The sequence below is a fragment of the Pteropus alecto genome, unplaced genomic scaffold (genome assembly GCF_000325575.1).
Source record: "Pteropus alecto unplaced genomic scaffold, ASM32557v1 scaffold50, whole genome shotgun sequence".
Classification (NCBI taxonomy): Eukaryota; Metazoa; Chordata; class Mammalia; order Chiroptera; family Pteropodidae; genus Pteropus; species Pteropus alecto.
In genome coordinates this window covers 7,949,498-7,956,205 of record NW_006431918.1, presented here as the reverse complement: position 1 = coordinate 7,956,205, position 6,708 = coordinate 7,949,498, and the positions used below count along the sequence as shown (strand labels likewise).

At 41.2% G+C, this 6,708-nt stretch overlaps 1 protein-coding gene across 1 annotated transcript in view; it reads right to left on the bottom strand.

Moving 5' to 3' along the window:
- Positions 1–6,708, bottom strand: part of LRBA (LPS responsive beige-like anchor protein) — a 558,252-nt gene that overhangs the window by 230,811 nt on the left and 320,733 nt on the right. The gene's annotated exons all lie outside the window — the stretch shown is intronic.

The following is a 6,708-nucleotide window of genomic DNA, read 5'->3' as shown; positions in this document are numbered from 1 at the left end:
ATATTCCCCCCCCCCACCGCCGCCCCGTCCCACGGCCCACTTCCCACGGGAAATCCTCGGCGTCATTCTACAGAACCCACTGGCAATGTCCCGTGCCACCTCCTCACCCGTCGAAAGGGAAAGGGAGGGAGGGGGGCACGCACGGAAGAACCCCACGGATGGCACCCCCGAGAGCGAAGCGGGTCTCGGATGGCGCGCTGGGGCCGAGGCGAGGCGGGGCGGGGGGGGGGAGACCCTCACTGGGCACGCCGCGACTCTCAGTCGGGATCCCGGGGTCGTTTCGTTTTCCACGTCCGGCCAGAACAGAGCGAACACGAGGACGAGGAGGATGGGAACGGACTCGGCTGCCGGGGCGCCGCGTGCACCGTGATCGACCCACGGTTTCAAACGGTCCACCGTGGGCGGCGTCCGTTTTCGGCACCCCGCAACACGCACACGCACACGCACACGCACACGCACACCCCCACACCCATCGTTGGACCGCGGTGAGAACGATGACGATCGAGACGCACCGAACCTGAAACCAAAACCGGATCGGGACACCCTCTCCTTGACTCGGAATGAGGGTGTGCCTGCCTGCTGTGTCTGTCGGGGTGAGGGTCGGGGTGTGAAAAGCCAGGGTTCGGCACTATGGAATATTTTCTTCCCGTCACGGTGAAGGAAAATCTTTCGTGACAGCCGGCGGAGGTGCTGGCAGGCAGGCAGGCAGCGGCCTCGCATTGAAAAGCATCGCCTTCCACTGCAAAACTTGCAAGGCAGGCAAGAAGGCAGGCAGGCAGGCAGGCAGGCAGGCAGGCAGGCAGGAAAGAGACAGAACCTTATTCTAACTTTTCAGAACTGGAAATAAAAGAATGTAATTGTTACAACAGAAAAATGTATATATTTAAAATGAGAAAAAGTTACATGATTTCTTGGTAAGAGCAAAAGACATATACACACATAACTGAAAATACAGTATGTTTAATGAAACACCTCCTGAAAAATACTTGTTGAATTAACTTGGATTTTCTTAAATTCCATATCCTAACTCAATAATACAATAGTATGCTTTTTGGTCAGGCTAAAAGCTGCTTACTTCCATTTTCCTAAGGGCAAGTTTTTTTGCTCTATCATTGTACATTTTAGTGAGATCAAATTATGTATAGCTCAATAAAGCATTCATATATACAACTGTTACTCAAATTGGGGAAAAAAACTAACATATATCATACTTCCATTTGTCTTATTGTACTAAATAAGAATTAGACTTGTACAGTCTAAGAGATGCAAACGTCACTAATCATATATATTGTCCAAAGTAACCCAAACTTAAAAGGCCCATAATACAATATGCAAAAGTACATAAAAGCACTTATGTTTCAGTACAGTTTGATAGCTTACTATGCAAAGGTAAAGCTATTGCTTTTACCTGACAGAACATCATCTTAAGTTCAAGCTGTTCAAATGAGAACAATACCCTTGGGTTACCAATCGAAGAGAAGGTGTGTTGTTGTTGTTTTTTTGTTTTGTTTTGTTTTTCCCCAGCTATATTGTGAGGGGAAAAACCAACTTGTTTCAACAGCATTTCTGACCATTTAAAATTAAAGGCACTATAGTGATGTGTTCAAAGAAAATATTCAGTTACTGATTATTCTCCAGATTGATTCCTGAATAATTATCAACAATGTAGAAACAATCTCTATGATACTTCGAAGTTTTGGAAAATTAAATCATTTGACAGTGAATGAAAAAACGTGCTTTTACTTTGACTTTTAAAACAATGTGGATAGTATAATCTTGACAATATTGTTAGAGCTTCTTACAGATATTTTAATATAATTAATTCAATAAAATTTCATCAACTAATACGCTAACAAATTGTCTGGGCTATTTACCTTTCTTTCTGTTTTTACTGGAATTTTAAATCCGGAGAATTTAATGGTTGTTATATCCTCATTTACATTTTGACCAAAAAAAAAAAAAAATTTTTCTTGTAAAAAAATCAAGCATTTTTATAAACATGTTGAATGCTTAAGCATATAAGAATCAAAAATTTAGCAACTGCATAGATGTTTCAGCATTAGATTTTAGGAGATAAGTATATATACAAGCAAACATGTGGTCCATTGTTTCCAAAAACTAAAAATCCCTCAGAGTTCTGTTTTTAAATGATAATCATCTGATTATTTTTGAATACTTCTAAAATGTTTTCCTAGAAAATATTTTATATCATAAAATCATATAATCTAAAATCTGTATACTGTTTAGTAAAGATTACTGAAATATTCTAAATATTTTATTTCTACAGATAATAAAATAATAGGTATCTTTTTAAGTCTCGGTGATATGATAAAGTAAAAAATGCACTGAAATTTAACTACTAAACGCATTTCTAAGTAAAGATTAGCAAAAAAAAAAAAAAACAGTTTAAGGATTCTCTAGTCTCTGGAAATGTAAACAGGATTATAACTGTCAGATGTACAGAAGCACTGATTTCAGCCATTAGTTTGGTTTTGCTTCTGAGAAACACAACATGAACTACTGAATCATTTCTTTTCAAATATATACATTCCCTGCAGCAGTTCCAGCTTCATCGGTGGTGCAGGAATGGATAAAAATGACAAGCAAAGAGCATTAGTTTTCTTTTTTTTCTCATACTGTTTTCCTATAAATGGAAGACAGGGTTCTTTCTCAAAGCACTTAAGCTGAGGCTGTTTAAGTCAATTGCTGAAGGAAAATATGACTGAATGCTCTATACAAGAAAGCAAAAACAATTGGATTGTTTCTTTTCAAGAAAAAAACTGAGAAAATCAAGTACTGTATTATATTATCTTAGGATAAAATATAAGATTAGCATTCTAGCTTAAGTGTCCATTATTCTTCGATTTGAAATATTTTCATTTTTTAAAGTATTCATTCTGTCAACTCATCACCTTATTCTAGCACCATTCAAACAGTACCCAGTTTTGTTCCAAATTTTAGATATAAAAGGCCTTCCCATTAAAATATGGCTATTTTCTTTTGAAAATATTTATATAAAATAGTTAAAAACTTTATTTCCAAGTTTTTGTACTTTTTGAGTTTCACTGAAAGAGAAAATTCAATTAATAATTAAAAGTTTATTTAACCACGATCAAGTAAAAACAGAACATAGTGTGTAACCCAGCTATTCTGGAGCTTACGCATTGACATTTTTTTAAAAACTAGTACAGTAACTGCTATAACTTGACTCACTTTTTAAGGATATGGGAAAATTTCAGACTAAAGCTTAAACATACATATTTTAGTTTACAGTAACTAAAAACACTTCCACCTCAGTATTACCATCTACATTCTCATAAAATGCCCCTAATGTGATGACTGTAAAGGTAAAGTCTAGAGAAGTCTAAAGGTTATGGACTTTTGGAAATCTAACACAAAAAAATTCAAATCACACCCTGTATTCCTCTTCCTCTTTTAAGGAATGTCTGTAGCTAGCCCAACATCACAGATCTGGGCAGAAGCACGCCAAAGTTGGCACTGCCTAAACCAAACAAACAAGATGTTTAACAGTCAAATAAAATGTCCTGCAGCCTCCCTAATGAATTTGTCAAGGACCATCAGATTTCACTCCCCCTCTTTTGCCTCATTAACTCAAGTATGATGAGACGGATTATAACAAGAGAACACAGATCAATCGGCCTGAAGACTTGAAGTGGCTTTTAGCCTCTAGAGTTTCTTTCTCTCACTTGGTCTCCTTTAATAGAATACGGTATCTCCTGCAGAAGGGACTGCCACTTCGTTTTAATACGCCATCAAGGAGCTGCTGATGGACTTCTATACTAACATACATAAAAGCAGAGGTGACAGGGGCTCTTCAATTACAGCCTCCTCAGATACGTTTCCCCCTTCAATTATTCAACCAGAGGAAGAAGGAATCCGCAAACACACAGCTGAAGCAGCTCTAAGAGCTGAGGCAGCCACAGAGTGAGTTGGGGTGGGGGAGGGGGGCAGGGAACTAGCAAGAGGGAGCATTATTTGCTGGAAGTGTTTAAGTTTATTGCTCGAATGATGTTTCTAATTAGTACCGCGGCAATAAATTAAAGTCGCCTTTGTTTAACTGATTTATTATTTACTAGAGCTTCTACCTTAGACAGGGTAAATTGGTAATGAATTGTTTTTAAATCAAAACATTTGTAACGTTTTATCATCCCTTAGCCTCTGTATGTAAAAGTGGAGAAATGCGAGGACAAGGGTGCGATGAAGCTCAGTCATGCTTGACAGAGCCAGGAGAAGCAGTGGAGTGGGGTGTCAGGAGAGCGGTGGCGATCCGCGTGGCCTGGGCTGCCCCACCCCAGAAGACAGGGCGCGGACCTGGACGCTGGGCACCTACCAGTGGACCCGGCCGGTGGCACCGGAGCCGTGAGGATGGACTCCTGCCATCACCCCCGGGGTCTTTTTGCAAACATTCACTCTCTTTGGGGCTTCGCAGGCCAGGCCAGCAGACGCGTGAGGCCTCAGCCCCTGGCGGACAGAGGCGATGAAGAAGCGGCCACCTCAAGGGTCTGGGAGGGAAAGCTCTGCACCTTCCCGCCCCACCACAAGTCTACGCCCAGTAACTGCCCTCGGGAGAAGCTGCTACAGATCCTTTCCTGGCTGGTCGCACAACTCCCCACAGCGAAGTGCCCCTCTGCCCAGTAAAATTTCCCAGAGCGCCTGTGTGATCCGCGGGCAATAGCTGGATTACCGACGGAGCCTGGGCTTCCCACACGCGCACGAACCACGAAGGCACCGCTGCTCCTCCCGATCCTTCTGCAGCCAAGCGTTCTGAGATGCAAGCTGCGCCCCCAAGAAAACTGGAGTCAAGCGGCTGCCCCAAGACTGACACTCCAGAGCCGTTGACTAAAGCTCTGACTCTGAGTTGCGAGTATGTTTATTTCGGACTGCTTTTCCCAACTCCTTGCTGCTGAAGACAGATTCTAGGCAATAAATCTGACTAGAATTTTTTAAGAAAGGGCCAAATAGTTCTTTAGAGAGGCCGACTAGGTGCCAGTGTTCTGCACCAGATATGTAAGGAAGAACTAAGAGGTCCAAGTGTCTGACATCAAGTAGAAGGGGAGAAATAAACTTCCCCTATGCAACTGAATATCGGTTCACCTGGTCTAGCTTTGAGAGCACAAGTCAAGCCCTCCCAGGGGTCCTGCAAAAGCCACATACTGGCGTTTGCAAAATGAAGTCTTCCTCCTAACAGCTTCATAGTTTTATTCCTATAGCATTAGAAACAAATGCTATAGGAATATAACTAAATCTAACTAAAAATAATCCCATCTACCTAATTTGTCTTAAAATGACTCAGAGACCAGACACCTGAGGTTCGAACATAAACTCTCAATACTAAGCAAATTGCAAATGCTGTTACAGCTTTTTCCTCCAAAAGTACTGAAAGGCTACTATGGGTACAGTTTGAAAGGATAACATATATACTAAAAGCACATGCATGAGTTTCACTGAAATGCCAAGGGAGGAGTGAAGCCATCTGTGTAATCAATAACAGGATAGTTATAGATTTTTGCAGCAGTGAAGTCTTTTAAAAGCAAGAGTCAATTATGAAAATAAAATCATTTTACAAGTGAAACTGTACTGCCTGAGAATATATTCAAAATTAGATTTACAACTGACTTTTTAAGGAAACTAACTCAGGTTCATATTTACTTCCCTTCTTTTTCAGTAAGTTTAAAAATGGTTTTAGTGGCTTATTTTAACTCAAACATATAACCAACAAAATTCTACCATATATACATTTGTACCATCTCTCACAACTTAAACGTATTTTCTAATAACTAGTTAGTCCTTGTAATAAAGTAACAGCATTAACTACACCCAAATCTTAATTATGAAATATCAAGCAAGGCGTTTGTACTATTTTTGCCCTGCCCCATTTTTCAAAAGCATGTGGAAATTACTAAAAAGAGATTTATAGTCATAAACCTTCACCTCATATCCACTCCGCCACCCTCCAACTGGTGCACATATAAAAGAACTGCTCTAGCTCTAGGCAACAATGGGAGGAGAAAGGAAGAAAAAGAAGACGTTGCTGGAGTACAGTACCTAGAAAAATTTCGGTTCTTTCCCAAATCCCCTTCCTCCTCCCATGTGCCTTCAAGTGAAAATAATTTTGTTAAAGTTTGCATCTTCTTCACAATGTTGATAGAAAAAAAAGTGAACCTTTCTGAATCACTGCTACTCTCCCTCGGTTATTCCAGCCATCTCCAGGAAGTCCCTTCTATATAGACTCTTTTTCTTCCTTGCAACTGATAAGAGAGGACGATAAAGAAGAGGGGGCTGTAAAATGTGTGTGAGCATTTGACTTCTACTATCTCCTCCTATTTTCTTACTTCTCTCTTTACCCCTTTTCTTTATCAAGCGCAGCGGTGGCTGCTACCATCGACCAAGCATGCCTGTCTTCTCTCTCGGATTGGCTAAAGCAGTGACAGCTTGGATAGCGATTGTAGGAACTGAAGCTCCACCCCCCTCATGATGGCCCTGGACCATTCATAAACTAAATAACTCCAGGAAACAGCAAGGCAGAGGGAGAAAGAGGTAGAGCCAGGGAGAGAGGGAGGGAGGGAGGGAGGGAGGGAAGGAAAGGGGGAGAGAAAGAGGGAGAGAGCAAGAGAGACAGAAGGAAAGAGGGAGACAGAGGGAGTAAGGGAGAGAGAGGGAGAGAGATTAGGAGAGGAGAGAGAAAGA